Source organism: Sus scrofa, chromosome 5 (genome assembly GCF_000003025.6).
Source record: "Sus scrofa isolate TJ Tabasco breed Duroc chromosome 5, Sscrofa11.1, whole genome shotgun sequence".
Lineage (NCBI taxonomy): Eukaryota > Metazoa > Chordata > Mammalia > Artiodactyla > Suidae > Sus > Sus scrofa.
In genome coordinates, this window is record NC_010447.5 from 23829500 (window position 1) to 23856341 (window position 26842).

A 26842-nucleotide genomic window follows, 5' to 3' on the forward strand; every position below is an offset into this window, starting at 1 on the left:
CTGATGCCTGCCCACTGGTAGGTGGAGCTGATTCTAATCCCTCTGTTGGGTGGGGCTTAGTCTCTGCATGGGATTAGAGGCAGCTGTGTGCCTGAAGGGTCTTTAAGTAGTCTGTTTACTGAGGGGTGGGGCTGTGATCCCACCTGGATTGTTTTTTTGCCTGGGGCTTCTTAGAGATGACTGATGGGTGGGGCCAGATTTTCCCAAAATGGCCACCTCCCAAGAAAGGCAGCTGCTGAATAATCCCAAGAGTTTTGCCTTCAATGTCCCTTCCTCACAACAAGCCACACTCACCCCTATTTTCCCAGGATGTCCTCTAAGAACTGCAGTCAGGTTTGATCCAGATTCCTGTGGAGACCTTGCTCTGCCCTGGGACTCAGTGCACGTGAAAGTCTGTGTGCACCTTTTAAGAATGGGGTCTCCGTTTCCCCCAGTCCTGTGAAGCTCCTGTGCACAAGCCCCACTGGCCTTCAATGGCAGATGTTCCAGGGGCTCTTTCTCCCAGTGCCAGATCCCCACATGTGAGGGTTTGATGTGGGGCTCAGAACTCTCACTCCTGTAGGTGAGTCTTTGTGACCCAGTTAGTTTCCACTCTGTGGAGCTTCCCACCCAGGAGGCATGGGGTTGTTTATATCATAAAATCACCCCTCCTACCTCTTGATGTGTCCTCCTCTTTTTCTTCTGGAGTAGGATATCTTTTTTAAGGTTTCTCGTCCATTTGGGTGGAGATTGTTCAGCTTTTAGTTGTGAATTTTGTTGTTTTTAGGAGAGAAGTTGAGCTCCAGTCCTTCTATTCCACCATCTTAATCCTCTCTCGAAAACAAAATCCATTCTTGCAAAGCATTTGTTGTTTATGTCATTTGTTGATGTAAAAAATATCAATCAATCAATCAGTTGATCAATCAGCAGTAAATAACTTAAACTGAAACCAGGCATTATTTTTCTTGAGAGTCCTTTCACCTCTCCACCCTCTAGACCAATGCTACTCAAAGATGTGAACTCTTACTAGTCCACCCTGAGGTAAATCCTGAAATTGAGAGTAAGCATTCATATCAATTCATCAGTGGTTTTTGAAAACTACCCCCTCCCCCAAAAATCCACTTCCAACAACCAGAAGTACTTCAAACAAACAAACAAACAAAAACAAAAACGAAAACCCAAGACCCCCTCCTTCACCCCAAATAGTTTGAGAGCCATTCTCCCGAGTCTCTGGTTTTCAATTTAGTGGGACACCCCATGCCTTTACCCTTTAGCAACCGAGGAAAACTCAATTGTCCTTACTACATTGTTTAGAGCAATTTATTTCCTGTGCCTCTGCTTTGGGTATACCTTTAAAATATCTGGAGATATACCTAAGGCATTCTGCTAAACAGTGGGATGTGTACTCTAGTTCCCTCCATGACGAGGCACAACAGGTTTGGAAGCGGTCTTGCAATTTTAATGTTCTTTTTTCCTCTCTTCACAAAGGTCTCTGAGAAAGAGAATAGAGCACATCAAAAGTCCCTTTTTCTATTAGCACTATGGGGTTTTCCCTAATGGGTGGAAGTTGGTATACTGTCAGATTTGGCTTTAAATAATATTTGCCCCATTATATCTTGGTAAACTAGATATTGTCCCTGAACTTAAAGAACTCATCATTTTGTGAAGAAGTAGCAAGAAAAATGGCGACATTGAAAGATAAGTTCAGAGAGGGCTCCCAGGTGTCAGAGGAATGCTAGGGTGATGGGCTAAGTGTGCCTGGCTATTCAGGGGATCGGCTACTTCATATCACTAATGAGGTGGGTTAATGAAATATGGTGAATGAAATTTAGAGTGTAGTATGTCATAGATCCAAGTATTTATGTTATTTCCCTTCTCTAGATGGCTGTATTTTACCTTCTAGTAGCATCAATATACAGTAGAGATAAGATTGAGAATGGAGTAATGGCAAGAAGTTTGTGGTTACAGAAACTAAATGGCATTTAATCAAATTTCTAATAGCTGGGGAGTAATTAAATCATTTATTATCTTTTTACAATGAGTTAACTCATAGGTAAACCTTAAGTGATCACATAGTTTTATGCAGCTTCCTGCTAAAGATTTAATATTTTCATCTGATTCCATTCTGTTATTTTCTGACTCCATTTAATGATTAACATAGCAGAAAAGTAACAATTTCTTGATAATTAAAATCCTATTTGCTTCATAGTACAAATAGAATGTGTTTTAAAGCCGTTACTTAATAGTCTGTAATAATAAACTAACATTGGAACAGTCATTTTATAAAACCTTAATGATAAGTTTATTAGAGAATTTTAATTCAAACCATTGTCACAAAAATAAACTCAGCTGCTATTTTTTTTCATTAAACAACTTTTTGATTTTGAATAATACATCAAATAACTCACTTTGCCAATAACAGTCTATGACATTTACTCCTAAATCTCATGAGTAAAGCAGGGCACTTGTGAATATATCAGGAGGTCCAGCCATGGTGGTCCTGAAATGGCTTAGCCAGGGGCTCAGTTAAAACTAAGAACATTTTCCCAATGTCCAACTGTAGGGCTGATCCTTACCCATGTTTATGACCTTGTGCAGTGCTCATTTATGAGAGTAATTGTGAAATATTTGACCATGTATTTGCATCTTCAAATTGTTCTCATGGAACTGGCCTTTCCTAAGGAAGAAGCACATGGGGGTGCTATCCAGTGGCACAAATGTCCACAAGCTCACATTACTTAAGTATTTGTTTCTAAAATTATTCATTTCCCTGTAGATAACCCAGAGAGTCAAAAAATCTGTAATATTACCATCCAGAGATGGAAATAGTCAATATTTTGATATGCATTCTCTCTGATCTATTTGTTTATCACATACTGTGTATGTAAATGTTGAGGAATAATGCAGATATTTAGATACACTGTTCTTTAATGTTCTGCTTTTAATTTTATCAGCTTATGTTGAGTGGCTCAAAATACTACATATTGGCGGTAGGATTATATTAGAAAACATAGCTTGATCCCACCGTCAAAGTTTCCTACTAATTTTCTTTCCCAGACATAAACTGCCCAAAAAGTGCAGACCACGTGTCACACAGAGGAGACAACAACCTATCATTGTGAGCTTGTCATTTCATCAATGTGATTCAGCATCACAATTTTATATCCTTATACATGATTTCATGTAGGGTTATTTTAGTGAGAACCTTCTTGATTTCAAGAAACAGTCTTGCTTGAGGCTCCCCAATGAAAAGGTGCTTTGTTATCATGGTACATGTGGGCTGGAACTGGCCCTAGAAAGCTGCTGCCCTCTAAAGCAGCTCTAGGAAAGTTGATTCTCTCCGTGCATCTATTTTATTCTCTTCTTTTTACTAATGGTATTCCTCTACCTCCTCATAATTCTCGTCTCTGTTATGTGAGGGCCTTCCCTGTCTATAATAATGCATCGTGGCAACCCTTACTCCATCCTTTTGGTTCCAGTCTCTGTAAACTATAGCTCTGTGTTGTGGTTTCCTCTTGTCCCTGCCCATCTCTTTATGCCTGACCAGTCAGTCTGTTTACCTCTGACAGGATGTGGTCAGGCTCACCTGGTGTGACAGTTGGCCTTGCCACTCAGGAAGAAATATAGGTTGAGACAGATCCTTTAGAAGGGTGCATGGTCAAACTGTTCAATAATCAACACTTCTATGCAAATATCTCTGCAGTTAGCTAATAAATTCCCCAAAGTGAAATTCCTGACTAAGAGTATACACATTTTAAAAGCTTTTGGTGTATATTACCTAATCGTCTCTAGAAATGTATTAATTTTCATTCTTAACCACAACATTAGTTGTTTTTCCCTGTATATGCATGGACATCATGTATTTCACTGTCACCATTTCAGTTTCAGATTTTTTCTTTTTTGAATGTTTAAGAGATAAATTTAGTAGGTAAGTAGTGATGGGACATAAATTTTGTTTTACTAATATCATCCACCTCCTTTGAAATGGCAAAGAAGTGTCTTGGGTTCACGAAGAAATGCATTTCCCTATTTACTAATGAACTGAAAATTCATTTTATATGTTTATGGGCCATTGTATTTTTTCTTATGTGATGTTTATATTTTTTTCCTCTTAAGTTGTTTATCTTTTTTCCTATTGATTCATAATTCTTTATGTGTTAGGCATACCCATACTTTAATTAAATGTAGGCAGATGCCTTTTTCCAGTTTGTTACTTCTCTTCACCTTTCATTATGTTGTCCTTGATGAAGAAGTTCTTGATTTAAGTTAGTTACTAATATTTTCTTTTACAGTTTATCTGTTTAATCTCTACACAGTTTGTACTTTGGAAAGTGGTTTGATAACTGTTTTGATAGTTAAATTGAAAATGCTTATATTTACAATAGTCATTCTTCTCCTAGGTGTATATGCTAGATAAATTCTTTTATTTGTGTAACTGTTTATGTAAATATATATAAATGTTCATAAATGGCATTTTCTTGACAGCAATAAGCTGGGAATATTTCAAATGTTTATCAAAAAATAAATGTATGACATCAGTTCCGAGGCATTCCATTGGTCAAAGAGTCACTAGACAATCCCAGATTTAAGGAGTGAGGAAATGGGCTCCATCTCTGAATAGCAAACTGACCTGACAAATGGGAATGGACAAAAGGAGGACTGCTTCATTGGGACTATTATTTAACTATGTACTATAATAATCTTTGTGTATCTTAAGATCATGCTGTTCTAACTCTCTCAATTCTTCCCAGTTTTCTGTAAACCACTAGATATAGCTGTCTTGAAATTCAAGGGATTACTTATTTTATTTTATTTTATTATTTTTTTTAGTATGGCATTTCTGAATTTTAGGAGAGTACCCCCCAATAATTTCCTAGATCCTGACGGTCTGGAAAAATCACCAAAATATATACTTCATATCACCTGGCCTGTTTTTTAAGATCTTGATAGTCCCAGGGATAGTTAATTTTATCTGTCAGCTTGGCTAGGCTATGGTACCTAGATGTATGGCCACTGGTATCTGTATGTCGCTGTGAAGGTGTGTGTGTGTGTGTGTGTGTGTGTGTGTGTGTGTGTGTGTGTTTTAATGAGATTAACATTTAAATCAGTAGACAGAAAGTAAAGCAGATTTTCTTCCATAGTGCAGGTGGGCCTCATCCAATCAGTTGAAGACCTTAAGAAAAAAACCTGACATCCCTAAAAGAAAATGACTTCTTTCAGCTTTGAACTTGAGCTATAACATCAATTCTTTCCTGGGTTCCTGTTGGTTCTATTTCTCTGGAGAATGCTGACTCACATATTCTTCTTGAGAAATTGTTTTTTTTTTTTTTTTCCTTAGGGCCACACTCACAGCATATGGAAGTTCCCAGGCTAGGGGTCAAATCAGAGCTACAACTGCCAGCCTATGCCACAGACAGCAACATAGGATCTGAGCCGTGTCTGCAACCTATACCACAGTTTCGGCAATGCCAGATCCCCAACCCACTGAGCAAGGCCAGGGATCAAAACCGTGTCCTCACGGATACTAGTCAGATTCATTTTTGATGCACCACAATGGGACTCCTGAGAAATTGCTTTTTTACTCTAGTTTAATCTACTTGCTTTTATGTAGTTTTATTCTTTCCCTGCTCCTGTTCTGATAGTATAAGTAATGGTATCTTCTAGTTCTCTCTTATTTCTCTGAGTGCATTTGATTCCAGGCACACTCCCATTTCACTTTCTTTTAATTTTAATTTTCCTTTTTAACCGTTGGGTCTGCATTATAATATGAATTATCAATATGAATAGGGGATCTCATTCTTTTCTGTTTATAAATAAAATGACGTTTTTTCCTGTGGGGAAATATATAATTTGTATCTTGAATTCTAAATACAGCTGGAAAGAGTTTCTTTTCCTGCAGTATTTGACAAAACTATATTAATGTGTTTGACTGGAATGTGGATGCAACCCTGGAGGTGAAACAGCTATTGTGTGATCATGAAGAAAACCAAACTCTAAAGTTCGAGTAGCAGGAAGATATAGAATTAACCAGGGTCCTTAATGGCAATGTTGAGCCTTAGACTGCTTACCCCTATATATTTTTTTATTTGCCAAAATTAAGTTTTTTCCATTTAAAACGCTTTAGTTTGGTGTTTCTCTGGAAGGCAGACTAATACAATCTTAGCTGATTCAGGTATTTCAGTATCTAGTAACACAAATAAATGAATAAAGCAATTGAAAGCTATTATTAACATTTACATTTTTGAAATTCTTAATTATTTATAAGGTTTTTGTCTATTGTTTCTTTTTATCTTTGTAGCAGTACTGGAGATAAAAACAGGTTTTATTATCTCAGTATACAGATGAGGGATATGAGGTCCAGAAAATCATGATTCATGTGTTTTTGTTTGTTTGTTTGTTTGTTTTTAATCTGAGCATGTTATTATGCAGAGATCAGACTCTGGCTTTTCAATGATTTATTTGACTATAACCCCCAACACATAGTAGGTGCTCATTAAATTAGTGAATGAATGGTGTATATAAAAATTATTTTAGAAACTGCTACACATTATGTGTTAAATAAATAGATGTTAATAACAACAACATGTTATCTTCTTGCCTCTCAACCTCTAGAAGCCTCTAGAATTTAATCACTCTTCAGTACAGACCTAAAGCTGGCTCCTTTGTGCATAAACAAAGGTTTCCTTTGCCAAGTGATAAGAGAAATTAATTTATTCATTCTTCCAAAGAAAGCAGTAATCAAATGCACAAAGCTTAAGAAATTTCAAAGACAGGTCCCTTTGATTTATAAATATTTATTAATAAAAAAGCATTTATTTAATTAACTAACCTTCTCCTTCCTTTAAGTGTTTAAGAAGTGGTTGTCAGAATATAAAGTAGAAGTGACCATAGCTGGCTTCTTGGCTCAGTGGATGGGAGTTCTGTGCTAAAAGATGAAGATCTTGGGAGTGATTTCCTTTCAATAATGTCTCTATTAAAATAACTATTAATTATTGTGTAAACCACTCTGAACATGTTATTTTACAAATACACTCATCCTGCAAGGTAGCTGTTGTTACACCCTTTGACAGATAAGGAAACTTAGAGTGCGCGATTATGGGAACAGCTCCTACCCTGAGCAAGTGATCACCAGGGTGATCAGAAAGAGGAAATGGACTCAGTGAAAATTCACCCTTGACCCTGTAGAAGTAGTTCACAGCTCATGCCCCATTCTGCTGATGACTCAGTCGCGGTATCTTAGTACAGGAACGGTGAGGCTTTTGCAATACCTGCTGGAGAAAGTATTGATCATAGAGCAAATCAGGAGCAGATGCAGACCATACATTGGAAGCATTAAGCAGACATTGCAGCCATTTCAGCCACAAGACACACAGTCCAAGTCTTCAGACAAATTCCTATACCAGTTGGCATCCAAAACCATGGCTTTTCCCTGACTTTGTTATTAGCTTCAGCTACATCTTCAATTGTAAAGAAGTAGGAAATAGCACAATTACTGAGGAAAACCTGATCAGTAAATCACCTAGGAAATTACAACTGCATAGTCTTCCTTACAAAATTTTCTGTAGTATTAAGAATTAATGTCTTACATCTGTAATGCACTTTACAATAGGCCTTGAAACTTTTTCACAAGGAGGTGGGTATATAATGTGAAAAACACATACCGGAAATATTGGCCATGATAAAGATCTAGGTTTAATATAGCTGTCCCCTTGATTAGCTAAGTTACTTTAAATCAGTTATTTAAGTTTTAGATCTCCTTATCTATATGATAGTAATAAAAGTAATAAAACACTTCATTCAGCTGTTAGGATGCCAAAAACAGATGTCATATGGGCAAACCCTTTATAAGTTATAAAATGCTATAGAAATGTGGCAGATTATTTGTACTCATTTTATTTCATCCTAAGAGCAGCCCTGTAAGGTAGTTAGGGTGGAAATCACATACAAGCCTGAGAGCACTGAGCCACACAATTATGAGTGTGTAATGCTCACCTACTCAAGGCAATAAGGACATAAAGTGTGTCACAGACATTCCAGTGATACAGAGATGCTCAGTCATGTTAACACAGGCTCAGACTCATGTAATTGTACTATGTCACGGCCAGTCAGACATAGTGACATGGCAGATGTTTTTCAAAATTGACACAACACCCCATTCACAGTATCAGAGATGAAGCACACACACACATATACACATATATGTGTGTGTGTGTATATATATATATATATATATACATATGCATATACATGTATACTCATCTTACAAGTGAGGGAACTGAAGTCAGATAATTTAGGTGATTCATGTAAAGATAAATGATAGAACCAGGATATGAGATAAGGAGTTCTGCTCCAAAGAACTGGGTGTTTATTGCATCACTAACCTAATTTCGGAAAGGAAGTACCCTACATCCCAATACCAACCACTGTCCTCATGCACTATGTGATTCAGTATACTCTTTGTTGACCAGCGTTTACAATGTAAGCTTCTGGCCATAGGTACTCTATTCTCTTTCTAAAATATTTTGTCCAAGAGTTCCCATTGTGGCTCAGCAGGTTAAGAACCAAACTAGTATCCATGAGGATGCCGTTCAATCTCTGGCCTCGTTCAGTGGGTTAAGGATCAGGCATTGCCACAAGCTGCAGTGTAGGTCAGATACAGCTCGGATCTGGCATTGCTGTGGCCATGGTGAAAGACCAGTGGCAACAGCTCTGATTTGACCCCTAGCTGTGAACCTCCATATGCCGCTGGTGTGGCCCTAAAAAGAAAATAAATAAATAAATAAATAAGTATTTTGTCCAGTAAAGAGTCTGTTGATCATGAAACTGAGGGTAATCATCAGTTAGATCTATTAAATTATAACTTGCTTAATAAATAATGAATTGCAAACTGCCTTCACTTATCAAGCTTGCTTTCGTTGTTTTTACAAAATCTTCTTGTCTTCCAAGTGTCACAAACCTGGTTCAGTAATAAACATAGAATCTCAGAGCTTAGAGATGGTATTTATAAATATTAGAAAAGAATTTAGGGAGTTCCTGTTGTGGCACACCGGAAACGAATCTGACAAGTAACCATGAGGTTGCAGGTTCTATCCCTGGCTTTGCTCAGTGGGTTAAGGATCCAGCATTGCCGTGAGCTATGGTGTAGGTTGCTGACATGGCTCTGATCCTGCATCACTGTGGCTGTGGTGTAGGCTGGCTGCTACAGCTCTGACTGGCCCCCTATCCTGGGAACCTCCATATGTTTCAGGAGTGGCCCTAAAAAGCAAAAATAAAATAAAATAAATCAACTAACCTCCAGTTGCACAGCTGATGTGGGACAGTGCTAGACAAGATCTAGGTCTTGGATGCACCTAGGTCTTGGTCCTGGACTTCTTCATCTGTGTACCATCTTTAGAATCTTAGCTGATGTGCACAAAGAGTGGACCATGTCCTTGAAGGGCATGGGTTGCATGCCTTTATAATGCCTTGACAGCATAGTATACACATTGAATGATAGGTGGAAACAAAGGAATATTATTTAGATCCTGAGGATATAGGTGTCCATTGTGAAGTATTGGTTTGCCTTTTTTGTAATAATAAGAGGAGGAATAAAAAGAGCCAAGAGGAAAAACCATTTTGTTACCAATTTAATAGCTCACATCATTCGACATTTAAGTGATTAGTGCAATATTTAAAAGAGAAGTCGTAGCCTTGCATGAGGTGATCTATTGGCTAAATAGGCTCCATGACATTTTGAAGAAGCAAGAGTAGTAATGATCATACAAGAGGCTTTTAATGGGGGCCCAGAAGGCAGCAGCCAAGCAGAGATGAGAAACAGCATTAGCAATTGATGCTTTAACTATGGCAAGATAGATGGGGGCTTTTATTTTCTTCTTCTTTGTCATAGTCCCCAAATTCACTTCCCTAGATTCACTTCAGATTGTAGAGGTGGCCCCTGAAAAAAATGACTAAGGGTCCAAACTAGCTGAACCATGTTGAAACACTCATCCTTACAGAAGAGTTTGCATTTCCAGTTGGTCCCTTGACTTTGAGTTCCACACACTGTGCCATGTATCTTGGCAAAGTTGATTTAGTTACCTTTCCTTTCATTAAAGAGAAAAGAGAAAAACTAGAATGTGGCCCCAAATATAGAGCAATATTTATCTTTAGGAAAAAGGATTAGGACTCAAAGGAAATTATCCTCAAGTTTGATGCTTTTTAGTGAGGAGCATAGGGGAGAGAAAGATGAGCTGAGCTTCTGCCATGAGGGTGACTGTGTGTGGGCAAAAGACAATTAGGAAAAATAAATGACCTCTTGGTGAGCCCTATCTCTGATCTCAAGAAAGTACATCTGATTTGTCACAGAAACCAAATCTTTGCACATGAGTAAGTACCTCTTGATATTGTTGGATTCTGCAGGTGATTACGAATCCCTAGGAAAGCTCAGGCTTACCTGCTACTTTGAATAGAAATGCACTCTGGGGTTGTTACTATAGAGTGACATTGTTTATTTCCTAAACTAGTATGGTTGAACATCATAATTCCTGTATCATCGTCATTCCTTAAGCATTACGTCATAGTTATCCTCATAATCGCTTTGTGAGAAGAGCAAATTTGCATTTATTTTATTGAGTTATTATTGAGTATTGACATTTTAAAGATTTTAAACAATGAAGACAATATAGTATAGTCTTATAATAAAATGGCCCTTTATTTATATTACTTCATTAAGTCTCTATGTCATAGTTTATATCCCACCTTTAAAGCCATTTCTTTATGTCATTCCAGAAAGACTGAGGACTCTACTATCGTAATTCCTTTAATATCCTTTGGAATCATAGCTCCAGGTCACGGTTGCTCACTCTTCTTTCTCATGGTGTTCTTCCTGGTAGGCTAGTCTTTGTTTTACACTGAATGACAGAAGGCATCTGCAATGTACAGTCCATAGTAGTAGATGCTACCACAGGTGTTTGGTATTCAATATTGTATTTCTTTCTCGTCCTTCACATCAGCAAGCATCAGTATTTCCTACAATTATTTATTTCTGGCTATAATCTAAATTTATCCAGTGATGAGTAATGACTACTTCTGTCTATGTTAGTTCTTTCCAAGGTTTTAAGTCTATTTCTTTTATTGGACTTTGATCCTTGTTGAGACTAAGTCACCAAGTTTATTTCTCAGGCATCTGTGGTCTGTGTTGGAGACTCCATTTGAACAAAGAACTGCAGAAGGAGGCCTTTGTGGGAGATTTTGTGGGCTTATGTCAGTTCTTCTGAACTTGTTTTGATACCCTTTTCTCCTCACTGTGCTTTGAAGTAGAGGGTGGTGCATTGTACTCAGTTGAAGAGGGCGCCTTGGAGAAGTGGGGAAATAACCCTCAAGAGACAATGGATGTATGTCTTGCTGCAGACAAGAGAGATGGTGATAAGAGGTGAGAAATTAGAGCAATAGCATTGATTTTATGATAAAATAGCTAGTCTTGAATTTATTTTTTTATTTTTTTATGGCCGCACCCATGGCATATAGAGGTTCCCAGGTTAGGGGTTGAACCAGAGCTGTAGTTGCCAGCCTATGCCACAGCTACAGCAACATATGATCTAAGCCCTATCTGTGACCTACATCATAGCTCATGGCAATGCTGGATCCTTAACCCACTGAGTGAGGCCGGGGATCGAACCTGTGTCCTCATGGATACTAGTCAGATTCATTTCTGCTGAGCCACAATGGGAACCCCATAGTCTTGAATTTACTGAGTGACTTCTCAGTACTTTCCATGTACAATTACCTCCCACTAACCTTGTAAATATGGCATTAATATGAATCCTATTTTGAAGATAAGATGATCAAAGCCCAGGGAAGTAATGGAACTTGCCCCAGTTCACCCAGTGAGTAATGTTGGAGGCAGATTCCCAATCCAGCCAGGCTTATCAGCAGTCTGCTCCCTTAGCCATTGTGTACACAGCCTCCTGTTGCTTGTGTCATACCTACTGATGGCAACTCTTTCTCTTTATGAGATAGCCAAAAAGGTTGAGTCCTTTGGAGTTGCAGAAAGATCGGTTGTTTTCTAGCCTTGAGATTTCCAAAGAGTCTGTAGACACAAATCAGAGTGGAGGCCTTGAGGTGTGCAGGGAACAGGGGAATGAGAACAATGGGGACACCAGGGCCAAGTGGTAGGGATTCCACAGTAAGCAAACTAAGTCAGACTAAGAACTGTTTTAATATTTGGAGAAAGAAAAGAAATTTGGGGGGTTTTCTACTAATTGCTCATGTGCCTTGTATGGGGAGAGTGACAAGCAGCTTACAACAAAACTAAAACAATGATTACCTATATTCTGGTGGGAGTAAGGGGATCATGATTGAGTGGAAGGTCCCAAACCTTTAATAATCTGATGATGTCTTTATAACCCCTTCTCAGAAATATGTATGCATGGTCATACCAATATCACATCCGAGTCCTTAGGCTATAGAGTTCTGACTTAGGCACTGTGTCATGCTGAATAAAAATAGTCTATCTGGGTCTTTGAATCTTTAGTGTCAGGTGGCAGCATTTATTAAGGAAGAAAAGATGCATTGTTCTTAACTTTGGATGGGTACACCATGTCATCTGTGGTAGGAAGAATTCTGATGGCCCACCAAGATTCTTGGCACCTGGAGTTCTCATTGTGGCTCAGTGGGTTAAGAATCTGACTAGTATCCATGAGGATGTGGATTTGACCCTGGCCTCGTTCAGTGGGTTAAAGGATTAGGCATTGCTGCAAGCTTCACTATAGGTTGCAGATGTGGCTTGGATCTGATGTTGCTGTAGCTGTGGTGTAGGCCTCAACTGCAGTTTCAATTTGACCCCTAGCCTGGGAATTTCCATATGCCAAAGGTGTGACCCTAAAAAGAAAAAAAAAAGGATTCTTGGCACTTGATATGCCTGCAGCTTCTCCCAGCTACTCAATTAAATACTAATCTAAGGACTGCTGTGAAGGATTTTGCAAATGTAGTTAAGGTCATTAAACAATTGATTTTAAAATAGGTAGATTATCTGGGTGGGTCTGATTTAATCATACTGAACCCTTTAAAAGAGAGTTTCCTTCAGCTGGTCAGAGAAGAGGAAGTCAGACCCAAGAATGTGAGAAGTATTTGAAGCATCATTGCTGCTTTGACAAAGGAGGAGACCACATGGCAAGGAGTATGGGTGGCCTGTAGGTATTCAGAAGAAGTAGCCCCTGTCTGATAGCCAACAAGGTAACAGGGACCTCAGTCCTGCAGCTGCAAGGGGATGAATTCTGCCAACAATGAGAATGAGCCTGGAAGCATATTTGTCCTTGGAATCTCCATTTGAGAACCCAGCCCTGCCAAAACCTTCATTTCAGCCTTGTGGTCTCCTGGATGGAGATCACCTTATGCTTAACAAGGCTTCTAATCTACATAATTGTGAGCTAATATATGGGTATTGTTTTAAGCTGTTGATTTTGATAATTTGCTATGCAGCAGTAGAAAACTAATACACCATCTTCCCAAGCTGTTCAAGTAAGCTGCAGAAAGGACAGAACCTCCCCACTGCAACAAATACCCAAAGAGGGAAGGTGAATTCTTTCTTTGCCTTGTGCACATATATGCAACGTATCACTTTTAGAGGTATTTTTCTTCCCTAAGCTTGAAGAGCTAGTTTTTAAACAGCTGGCTTGACCCCACGAACTATACAGAAAGAGTCTTACTGTAAGGAGCCTTGAAATTTAAAATGTTGTGTATGAGCATTGTTTGTATCCATTCTCTCCCCCTTTTTTAATGAAATAAGGTAGAGCTAAATTTTCCTTTGAAAAGTGTACTCTAGCTTCCATCTTGCATTTTTTACTAAAATTCTCAAAATAAGTCTGATGGTACTCATAGCATAAATTTCAGCATTACTAACCAGGTACTGGAGATTTCACAGTCACATCTGCAGGCCTGGACATGAGTCACAGGGTCTAGATTGTAGGTATCTCTCTACTCCAACTTAGCATGGTAAGTCACTGAACTCTTGGTTTCATGCACTCATATGACAGGTGAGAGGTTTGGTTTAATTATTTCATCCCTGGAGTCCTATCTAGAGCTAACATCCTGAGATTATAGACTTCCGGGATAGGCAGTCCCATGATCCCTTAAAAGTGAGTGATGGTCAATGAATATTTAATTTCTGAATTTAAGGAGTTAATGCTCATCTTGAAGTGGCTCACAACCTTCTAACTTATCTACTCAGGAGCTTTCATTCTTGCTGGTATTTGGGATGCATCCTTTCCACCTCTTTCCCTAGGTTCTCTGTCAAAGGAAGCAGTGAAATACCTTTCCATCCTAGTCACATTTCACAGACTCTGTCATAGAGACCCATAGCCTACAAATCCATTCGGAATGTGTGGGGCACTTATTATAATAGGTATAAAACCTCCCCTCTTTTGGGGGAGAAATTTTATGAGAGACACTACCCTCTATCTCAATTTCTCTCCATACCAAATTTAGTAAAAAATTTGAATCAATACATAACTTAATTAAAACAATAAATTTATCAGGTGATCTTGAGATAGTAACACCTATTCTTGTAAGGTGCCTGAATGCAAGCAGGTAGGTTGCATGGAAATGCTAGGTCCTTAATCAATATGGTGAGGTATTTCCAGACTCCTCAGCCCAATAAAATCAAGTGATCAGTTGCCCTGTATTATAAGTCTGGTACAAGCAGAATTAAAGATATTTTTTAAAAATCCTACCTTTTGATTAACTATTGCTAGAAGTTCTTAGAATTAATCCTTCTCCCTTTACTCTCTCTCAAAAACCCCCAACTGTTGAATCCACTGATCACATTCCACGATGACACGAGAGCTTCCAAGTATAAAGAGGAGAATTGTCTGCTACCTGCAAAGACCAAAAAATAAAGCCACCCCTCTTGCTAATTCCATTTCTAGCAGTCTCAAGCTATTGCTCATATATAAAATTATGTTGTTCTAAAAGCAATAATGAATTTGAAAATATGTCATCCTCCAAAAATCTGCTTCCGGAATTATTACAAAATTCTGCATTCTACAAACAAAGCTCCATTAATCCCCCTATTGACTTGTTTCTTGCCACACTTCTCAGGGGCTATTTTAAATGTATGACACAGTATTTATTTATTTATTTATTTACTTTTTAGGGCCACATTAGCAGCATATGGAGATTTCCAGGCTAGGGGTTCAATTGGAACTATAGCTGCTGGCCTACGCCACAGGCACAGCAGTGCCAGATCTGATCCGCATTTGTGGCCTACACCACAGCTCACAGCAATACTGGATCCTTAACCCACTGCACCAGGCTAGGGATCAAACCTGCAACCTCATGGTTCCTAGTCAGATTCTTTTCCGCTGGACCATGACAGGAACTCCAAATGCATGACAAATTATTTAAATATTGTATATAAATAAGTAAGGGAGAACTGGGTACTGAGTAGTGTCAAAGAGCTTTTACTATTTGGCAGTGCTAAATGCCTATGACAACTTGGTTAACCACTGAAAAATCACTCTAATGATATACTCACTGGAAATGTCCCTAGTTGCCTTGGGGGGGGGGGGGAAAGACCCAGCCAGAAAAACACTCTTTGTCTGGCCCCATCATAAAAGCAGATAGAATCTGCATCTGAAAGATGCTTGTAACACTGTGTGAGAAAGTCTGCAGAAAAAGTTCAGAGATGAAGGGAGTGTACTGAGTGGAGGTGGAATATAGAGGTAAAGAAACTGAAAGACACTGCTTCACAGGGAGAGCAGAAATCTGAGTCCTTATTTTTTCCGTCATTCACAAACAAGTCAATTACTTGCTATTTACCAGGCACTGCACTAGGGTAAAAGTTACAAAATGAATAAGACATAGGCCTTGGAACTTATCCACTGAAATGTTAAAAAGAAAACCCCAGAAATATACAGGAAAAGACCCTAAATGAAAATTTGGTCCAGCCAAGGAAATACCTTGGGGCGCCATTTTTGAACAAGTCTCAGTGTGGGAAGAATTCCGAAAGTTGTAGGGTATATAGAAAAATGAAACACAAAATATTAGGTCTGGTACCATTTAATTGGGGTCTTTTTACCTCAGAAAAATGCATAGGAAGTTGATTGGATGGAGCTTGGTAGTGAGAAAAGGCCAGGCTGAGCTGTGCACAGACTGCATGGTGAGGAGGGTAAACGGGTGGTGCCATGAGCGTCTAGGTCTCCATGGAGATAAAGTTTTGTCAAGATCTGATCCTTTGGTTCTCACACACTGGGCTCTGACAGCTCAGCCGTGATGGATGGCTACTGCTTAAACGAAGTCACTTTAAGCATCCATTCAAACCACTTAAGCAATCAGGTCGAATCTATTTCTAAGGAAGAGAAGAAGGCTGCTAGCTGCACTGATAGCTCTTGAACCCTGATAGCACACTCATCACAGAGATTCCCCAGAAGCTAGCTCCGAGCAGCTCTTCACATTTACCATTTGATTAATTAAAGGCAAATGGCAGAGATTTCTCCCTAACTGGGTGGATTTAATAGCTATTGGCTCATTTTGGTTGGATTCTTTAGTAGGAGAGTGAAGAGGAGAGGAAAGAAAGAGGCTGGACACAAAAGGAAAAGAGAAGAAATGTGAAGATAGAGAATAAAGAGAGACCATTTTGTAGCAAATTTATCTCTTGTTTATTTTAATACATGGTTCTTAATGCCCTTAAACTTGAGATTACTTTGATTTGCTTTTATATCATCCTTATCCCATCCTCTTTTCAAATAAGAGATTTTATTCAACAATTGATGGGATTTTGTTTTGTTTTGTTTTCTTAGAATCTGGCTTCTCTAAACTGGGCAAATCTCAACAGGCTACCTCACTTGTACAATGTTAGATGAGGTCTGGTTTAGTGCCATGACTTAAAGGAGTCATGAAACTTTCATCTAATTTTAGTGCTAATAAAATAATTGTGAGACCTTGGTTGGGCCAGCTCCTTTACCTATCTGAGCCTCAATTTCCTAAAAAGACTGGCTTGGATGATGGGTCACAGTTCTACAGTTGTATAAAGCTCGTTTCTGGGCAACTGAGCATTACTTGATATCCTCTGTCTTTTATACCATTATGAGTCTTTGTTTTGGCACAGTAGTTCTTGCAGGTCCTAACAGCATATATTGTTGCCACAATACAATGCTGAAAAAAAAGCCATAATTCTAGGGAGACTTAGAGTATTTATTTATCATAAAGCTAATTTTGAGTTATTATCTGGTTTAGGCCTATAAGTTTTATTTGGCCAAAATGAATTTAGGAGGTGGTGGGAAAACAATTTTCCTATTATTTGCACAGGTATCCTTTGATATGACCTGTCAGTCTTCTCTGAACTGAAGCCTGCTTTGTTTAAAATTTGCACCACTTGTAGTCTAATATACTAAGCCTCCAAACAAAAACAAAGATGGAAAGCATGCTCAGGCAAAGGACTTGAGACCGTGTGAGCAGGATTGTGAGAAACAGTAGGCCAGGGACAATTTCAAGTGTGAGCATTTGGGGGATTAGTATACCAGGGAAAACTTTTTCATTTTCTCCATTTTTGACTAATCAAAGTAAATCTTTAAAATTATATAGTGGCTGAAAATTCATTTTCCCCCCTTTGGAAAAAAAAAAACAAAACAGAAAGAAAAATCAAAAGCATCCAGAGGAAGATCTATAGCTATAGTAACAGTTATGAAATAGTTAGCACATGGGATCCTTCAGGATAAATTCCAGGAACTGAGCACAGGTCAGAAAGATCCTGAACTTGAAATTAATTATTTAGAAAGTGCTCTCCTTGCTGCTAAGTAAACACATAATGGTCTTTGGCAAGGGAATTTGTTTGAATTTGCAGCCCTGAAGTGAAGCAGGCAAGCAGAGCTGCTGCATGCATTTCTAACTGCAAAATGAAGAGGTTCCTAAGAGAGGTGCCCCTTGATTTGTAGCATGACTCTGCTCTAAGGATCTGAGCCTAAAGAAGAGGATGATGGTGGGTCTTTGAAGTTGCTGAGGAAAGTGGTGATTAAAAAGAACTGATTTGCAATCTTAAATGAAAGGAAAATGGTGATATAAATGACAAATGAATGAAACTTCTGGCTCTTCTCAAAGGAGAGCGTTATTAGGGTGAATGGTGCTAGGCATTTGAAGATGCCCACCATGAGAGGGTGCTAGGTTGCTAAAGAGGGCCAGGCTTGTTGAAGGATGGTGTTGGAGGCTAGCTGAACCTCATGGCCATTTGGGCAATAATTGAAGTAATAGGACACTCTTGGAGGATCTGCTGGGTCAACACAATGAACCATAACGGGGACGGAGCTATGTGGTCACATGATTAAATGTCTCTACAATATGTACATTTACAACTATACTAAAAGATGGAGCAATGAGAAAAGAATAAATGAAGTGCTGATGGAGCACAGAAATGAAAAATGTGATCTTACATTGGCAGAACCAAGAGAAACATTCCAAAGGAGGACTTGGAAGGAAGAGGGGAAGGACTTGGTAGGCAGAGTAGGGGACAGTGCATCCCAGGTTGAAAGTACCATTGTGGCAAGAGCACTAGGGCAGCAAGTCTGAGTAATGATGTGGGATTTGGTACAGCTCAAACATAGCATGTTAAGAGAGGAAAGATAGGGAATTAAGTGGGAAAGGGTATTTGGGGCTAGATTGTTAAGAGTTTTAAAGGCAACATGTTTTTGAGCTTTATTATGGGAGCAACAGAAGGAGAGGGACATGATTAGAATTGAAGGCTGTGGGGAGACTGAGAATGATGCAGCTGTGTAAGTGAGAGTTAACATGACCACAGCAGAGGGAGTTAAAAGGAATGGACGTGAGAAACGTGGAACCAGAGTGTACTGGATTTGATGACTCCTTGCATATGGGGAGTCAAGGACAGGAATGAGTAGTTAAGGGGTGGAATTTTAAGCCTGGGTGAGTAAGACAACTATGACATGAGAGAGGTAGAGAACACAGAAAGAAGAAGAGAATAGACTGAGTATAAAGCATCCCGCTTTGGATGTGCTAGACATATGAGAACAGAGAAACATGCCCATGAAACTGTCCTGGCTACATAAATGCAGACCTAGAAGCCATCCCAGAAGTCTGACTTGGAGACAGAATTGGAGGCATCCCTCTTAAAGGTGATAATTGAGGTCAAGAGTAAAACAGCAATGACAGGTTAACTATAGGAGAGAGAGAAGTGGAATGTGAGCCACATTCTGAGGGATGACACCATGTAGGGAGCAGAACAAGGAAGGCATTTGCACAGGAAGTCAGGGAGAGAGGAGTAGGAGAGGACAAAGAACCAAAGGCCCAACCATCTGAAAGCCAAGGGAAGGGACAGTTTCAAGGAGGATTTATAATGTTCACCAGGGGTTCCTGGCTGCTGAAAAGCCAAAGAGGATAGGACAGAATTGAAGTCCTAAAGTGGCATCAGCGATCTTCAAAAGGGTAGTGTCCACTCTGGGGGCTAGAAGTTGAAGAGTGGTTAAGGAATTTGGAAGTGGAAACAGCATGCATTGTAATTAAAATATAAAGCTCTCTTTTTTATTTACAGAGGAAAAATAGTTTGGGCATCGAAATGCCATGGTGATAGACAAGGGTTGTAAAGGGTAAATGCTTACTCAAAATGGTACCTTTTTGTATTCTTATTTCAAACCTGGAAATGGACTTGCTGTCCTGTGATCTAAAGTAAAATGAATTGATAAAACATCAATTTGGTTAAACGTATGTTTGTGTCTCATTCGGCCCACAGTGTAAAACCAAACACTACAGAGGGTCAGCATTTCTATAGCTCATATTTATTGAATTTTATGTGTTACTACTAGAAGTTAGAGTAGTAAATACAATGACTATTCTACAAATATTACTTGAGTCCTTACTACCTTTCTAGCTTATAGTGTGGACCAACTATACCTCTCTGCCTTTTTCAACCTCACATTTTTTCCACAGATATGGTGTGAGTGTCATAACTTTAAATACTCAGAACCAGTCTTTGAACACCTGCAGAGCAGAGATGGAAAGGAGCAGGCACCCACCATGAAGTGAAGTCTGAAGATCTCGAGTTTAGGTTCTAGCTCTGCTGTTGACCTGTTCCTGATTCACCATTACTTATCCAGTGTCCTTTTTCTTTGTCTACTAACTGAGTCCTTTAGTACCTGCCAGGCACCTTAATCAGGGACTCTCCTTTCCTCTGGAGAGGAAGGCTAACAGTCTTCATTTCATAAATGGAAAGCTAAGTTAATTTGATCTAAATCCAAATAAAATATATGGCATTGTCTTTCTCTCTAGTTCTCTACCTAAAACTATTACCACCTTCCCAATGCTTCTGATATCTTTGTTTGTTTGGCCACCCCTGTGGCATACAGAAGTTCCCAGGCCAGGGGTAGAACCTATACCATAGCAGCACCCTACCTGGCTGTAATCTGATATCTTTTTCCTGCAATATTTTTTTACCTAGTTTTATTAGCATATACCTACTAATCCTATTTATGAGAACTTCGTGCTGCCCACTGCACTAAGAAGGCACTACTTATCCTATTTATAGTATGTCTTCTCCACTAGACTGAAAGCTGGGAATGGAAATTTGCTGGGTTTTATATGCTGTATCCTCAGTATATAAAACATAGTATAGGTGCTTGCTGAGAATTTGTTTAATGAAAAGCTACTCTGAACACATGAATACACTCTGTGATGTGTAACAGATGTGAATATGTTTATTTGAATAGGTACATAGATGTGTGTTAGATACAGTATTCACATAAAATAAGACTAGGTTCTTAAGTTTATTTTGTTTGATTTCCTGCAAAATGTAGAATTAAAAATTTTAAAATGGAACCATCAGTATTCTGGTATTGTCCCATTAGAACCCTTTCGTGGCTATACTGCTTTGTCAACAATCTGGGAAATTCCTTCCTTATTATGTTCCTCCTAACCCATGGAGGTTTGACATTTGGGAAGCTTGGCTCTTCTTTCCAGCACTGTTATTCATGTTAAATCTCTGCCTGCCCATCAGCTGGTTCCCATCTTTCCCCTACACATTCTCTCTATCATCCTTAATGGATTCCGTGTCTTTTGTCATGAGATCTTTCTATGATCTGAGAAGTCAAAATAATCCCACTTGATCCATTTGCAGGCATTAAAATTATAAACCTTTAAAACTGGATGGTATTTTGAACATTTAGTCCAAGTGAAAGTGGGGGAAAAGAGAGAGAAGAAGGAGACCAAAGACATTTTATAGAGAAAGAGACTCAAACCCAATGGGCTATGTAGCATGTTCAAGGTCATTGCACGAGTCTGGAACAGAGACTAACATCAATCCTCAGATTTACACTGCTCTGAGTATGATATTAGTGGTCCTTAATCTGCTGCCTAAGAGCATAGCCTGGGAGTTTTGACAAAATGAGAGTGACTCCACATTCATGTATTATGAATTACTTGGTCTGAAGTGGGGCCTGAGCATTAGTGTGTTTTAAAAGACAGGTGTGCATCCAGGATTGAGAACCACTGAATCATATCCTGCCACTTCTCGGTACATTACCTCTGTTTCCCTTGGAATAAAGTGAATAACTTGCTTACCTATACTGTAGCAAGAAAAGGCAAATTCTTAATGCAGGGGTATAGGTGTATTTTCCAAGGTATGATTGGTTCATGCTGACCATACAGAACAGGAGAAATTTCAATTTATTGTCAGTTGGAAGAGTGCTTGGTTGTTATCCCCATAGCTACTGGGTTGTATTTTTCTTCTCTTGGAGAGCTCTGGGGAGAAATATAAGAGAAAAAAAAAGATGAGGGAAAAGGAACAAGATCAGGGTAGCAACTGGGTATTTGTGGGAGGCTGGTTTGGAGAGGTAGTAGTACTTGGAAAAAAAGAGTTAGAAAAAGCTCCATTGAAATATATTTCAAGGGTTCTTACTACCTTTCCTCCTCTAATATGGACAGCTATCTGAGCATAAAAACTGTGGACCACACAATCCCCCAGCATGGTATGGGAAAGATCTGAAATCAGCATTAATAGGAATGTCAGACAAACTGGATATCAGGAAGGCTTTGGACCAGAATCCAGAAACAACCCCCATCACCAAGGTTTTCAGAGCAAGACCCAGATTAAGAAAAATGATATTTAAATACTTGAGCTTCCCCAAGAATTCTGTATTTGCATGTAGTCTATAGAGAATATTTAAAATTTCCCTTAATTAATGTAGTAAATACAATTTCTAAGTCTGCTGAATTAACCTACTTGTGTTCCACTTTTGTTCCATTGAGTCCAGTCAATGACCACATATCTCATAGGATGACTTTTGTTTTGTCTTGGCCTGACCCTTCAGTGTTATCTAGCTTTTAGCTTCTGATCCCTTCTTTTCATTTCTTCTCCTAGAAAATCTATTAAAAATTCCTGAATTTACATTTCTTGAGACTGTGCTTCATATTCTCATATGCAGAGCCTTTTGAGGACTGCCCCTCAAAGGCAGAAACTGAACAATTGGAGCAGTACAGGATGATATCAGCAATTAAGACAGCACTAATGAGGGATCCATTGTAAACTGAAATCAGATCTAATAGGGAGGTATTTTGAGTCAAATTCAAGAGTCTTTCTACTCATAGAATACATAGAGTAAATTATCAGACTTTTGAAAGTTGATTTCCTACCCGTTGGTCTCTAGAGTACCAATGAGTACACTAAACCAGACACATGTATCTATGTAATGCCCCCAAACCCCCACCAGGGTTATTTATGAGGCTTTCTAAACCCTCATCTTACTCCCAAGGATCAGCCAAATCCTAGGAGGCTCTGGGTCACTGTGTCACTCTGGCAGCTTGAGGCAGCAAGAGCATCAGCCATCAGAAGGGCATTTTCTGTGTCAACGTCACCCCTCCCCGGATACTGAGCTTTCAGTATTGACAGGTGCTCTCAGAAGAGGCCCTCAGGAAAAGCCAATCTGATGACATCACTGAAACCGCCTAACTAGAGCCTTGAAGTGAAAATGCAAATTTCTGAATACAGGCTGAAAAGCCCATGAGACACTGTCAAGTTAAAAAGCTGCGGTTTACCTAATTACTTGTTGTCTTGGATCTTGAATACAACCTCCATTTGACCTTCTCCTCCTTCCTGTTACTAAACTATTGTCTCCACCTTTCAGAGACAAAAATCTCAGAGAACTGGGAGTGTGATTTTTCTTTCTCCAGAGACCTTTATCTTGTCCTCATTTAATTTGACCTCTGTTGCCATTATTCTTTGAAAATCCCATTTTAGGGAATGGGAACCACTCTTTTTTTTTTTTTTTAATAGTTATCTCCCCAATACAATTTTTTTTCTACTGTACAACATGGTGACCCAGTTACACATACATGTACACATTCTATTTTCTCACATTATCATGCTCCATCATAAGTAACTAGACATAGTCCCCAGTGCAACATAGCAGGATCTCATTGCTAATCCATTCGAAAGGCAATAGTTTGCATCTATTAACCCCAAGCTCCCCAACCAACCCACTCACTCCCTCCCCCTCCCCCTTGGCAACCACAAGTCTATTCTGCAATTCCTTGATTTTCTTTTCTGTGGAAAGTTTCATTTGTGCCTTATGTTAGATTCTAGATATAAGCGGTATCATATGGTATTTTTCTTTCTGTTTTTTAATTACTTCACTCAGTATGAGAGTCTCTAGTTCCATCCATGTTGCTGTAAATGGTATTATTTTGTTCTTTTTTATGGCTGAGTAGTATTCCATTGTGTATATATACCACATCTTCCTAATCCAGCCTAGTTCAGTGCACATGGTAGGGATTTAATGTTTTAATTTTAATGAATATGTTGGTTATTCATTATGCTAACAGAGGCTACTCCTGACATCCTAATTTATACATTTTTCCTTTGCTGACTCTAAGAGATGCTCTTAATGTCTCTCCTCACATTCTTGGATCTCTGCCTTTATGTGGAATAGAGCAAAATGACCACTAGATTTTGAAGCCAAATGACATTTGTTGAATCCTCTATCCAGCACTTAAAATCTGCGTGTAATTTTTATGAAGTCACAATCTTTCTACTCTCATTTCTTTCCCTTATAAAACAATTTCTACCTGACAGAGTTGGGGTGAGGATCAAATGGACTCATATTAAAGTACTTTGCACACTAATCAATGCACATACTTACACATACATTTATACCTACATCCATTTCTAATATAATTGACCCTTTCTTACTGTACCTTCCTCACTGGGTTATGGGGAGGATAAAATTAATGATATGTATATATGCAAGTACCTAGCACAGAAGAGGCTTAGATGAAGATAAGAGGCAGGTCATGCATCTGTGAGAAAAACACTCTGAGTAGAGGCACAGCTAGTGTGATGATGCTATGAAAGGAAAGGGTTTGCATGCATGAGGAGAAACAAACAATGGATTGACGAGGCTTGAATACAGGGAGCAAGGGCAGGGTGATACAAGTTGAGCCTGGAAAAATAAGCAGGTGACAAATCATATAGAAAAGGTAGAAATTTGATTGTATTCTAAGTGCATTGGTGTATCATTCAAAACTTTTGAGTAAAGGAGTGGAATGATCCCATTTAAATTTTTAAAATATCACAATGGCCACCTTGTGGGGGAGCAAACAGAGGTGGGGCCAGTATGGAAGCAAGGAGATGAGTTGGGAGGTGTTGCAGTCACCCTGAGGCTATCAAAGAGCTGGAAACAATGGACACAGGGATATCTTGTTGAGGAAGAGTTCACAACCAAATACAAATGCTTCTACTGATAGCTGATGCTCTTCATAATTTGGCTACAACCATTTATTCTAACTTTAACGAAACCCTTTACTTCATTCCTGCATGCCTCTCTGTGCTATTCAAGCTATGGTTCAAATATGCCCTTTTGTTCATTCCTGCACCCATGCCTGGTTCACCTCTCTCATTAAAATGTCCTCTCTGTATAAGCAATCTTTAAACTTTCTAATTATGAACATGCCCCATAATATGTGCATGTTTACTTTATGAAATGTATGCTTGTATATTATTAGTTCATCTGCTAAATATTAGTAAAGCCTTTTTTTAAAAAAAAAATATGAAGAGTGGATTTGTACGAGAGTTCTAATAATTCCTCTCTCCACCCCTGTAGATGTCCTGTGACCCTCACCCCTTCCCCACCCGCTCCTCAAGGTCATCACATCTCTTTTGGTGAACACATCTTTAGACTGTCAGTTTCGATCTGCCCTTGAAGATTTAACTCAAGATTTAACTCAAATTCCTGTGGAATTTTTCTTAGCCACTCATTCTTCCCCTCTGAAGTCCTGGAAACACTTGAATTCTACCACTTTCATTAAATTTACCATTTATCACCCACCATTTGTCTTGCTGAACCCTGTCATGTCCTATCTTTCCTCGCTTGACCTACAACCTCCTCAGTTGGACTGCAGGCTTAGACTAGCTTTAAGTCATACTACTTATTTGTTGACTGGAGGAAGAATACAATAATAAATCCAAATCTTTTTAGTCATGAACATCAAGGGTCATTCATCAGTTCAACAAAAATGACCATTGAGTGTCTAATACAGAGCAAGTGTTCAAGGTGCTGGTTATCAAGAAGTTACAGGACCAGAACAGTCTCTTTTCTCATAAAACTGACATTCAAGAGGGAGGATGACACCAAACAAACAAAAGCCCAAGATGTTTTAAAATGGTGAGTGATTAGTTCTACAGACTGAATCACATAGTAGGAATGTTGATTGTGATTAATGTGAGGAGTGGAGGCCTCTGAGGGGGTACTATTCTTTCTCTCCATCCTATACAATGGGAAGACTTAGGAGAGTTAAACTTAGCCAAGGTGAGTTAAAGACACTTTCCATTCTAGGTATATGGTTTACCTTTCACTATCTATTTAGTTCTATTCCTACCTCCATGGACATGAAGATTATTTAAAAACTTCTTTGTCATAGTTACCAATTCTATTTTTGAAAGGCTAGCCAGTAACTTAAATGTCAGTGTATTAAATCAGTAAGGCCAATGCTAGCTGCTGTAGCAAACTAATCCCCAAATCTCTGTGGCTAAACAGGAGCACATCTAATGTATCTGTGTAGCCGTTCAGGGGGTGGGTGTTCCTTCTTTACATCTAACCTATTTATGTGGCAGTTCTTTATTTGCACGTAACCTTTTGAGATCCAGATTTCCTCCATCTTCTAGCCCCATCCTCCTCTAGGACCTCAGAGTTGTCCACATTCAGCCAGAAGATGGGGAAAAAAAGGGAAGGATCACATGTGGGAGCATTTTGTGGACCTGCAGTAGAAGTGGTGATGTGCACATTCTGGAACAAGGCTGTGTCTCTGTGCAAGAATGGCTGGGAAATGTAGCTTCCTGTGGTCCTGGAAGAAGAGGAGATTAATTTTGTGAAGGGCTGGTCAGTTTCTGCCACAGTCAGCTTCTCCAGAGCTCCTTTTCCTAAGGTCTGAAAAATAACCAAATGTATCCACCACCAAAAAGCCAGAAAAAGTAAAAGATAAAACAGGTCTTTGAGTGAATTTATCTTCAATGATTATTTTCTTTCATTTATTTTAGATACTGTTAATATTACACATCCCACTATCCCCATAAACTGGTGCATTTTCACAAATCTCAAACGTAAATCAAGATTCGGTCCCAAATTGCAAATGTTAATACTTTGATGCAAAACTTCTTGTCACAAGTGGAAATTCAGAACATGTACTTCCCAACTCATTGAACTCAATGCCTCAAAATGACCTGAGGCAACACTTCTTCTTCAGATAAGGAAAAGGTTGGCCACATTAGCTGCTAGAATGACTAACAATAAACGTGTAAATTTATTCAATCATAAGCTCTTTTCCCTGATGGTGCTACAATCATGTTTGTTCCTCTCTTTACTTGTTACATGCAATTCAAAAAGTCATGTTTGAT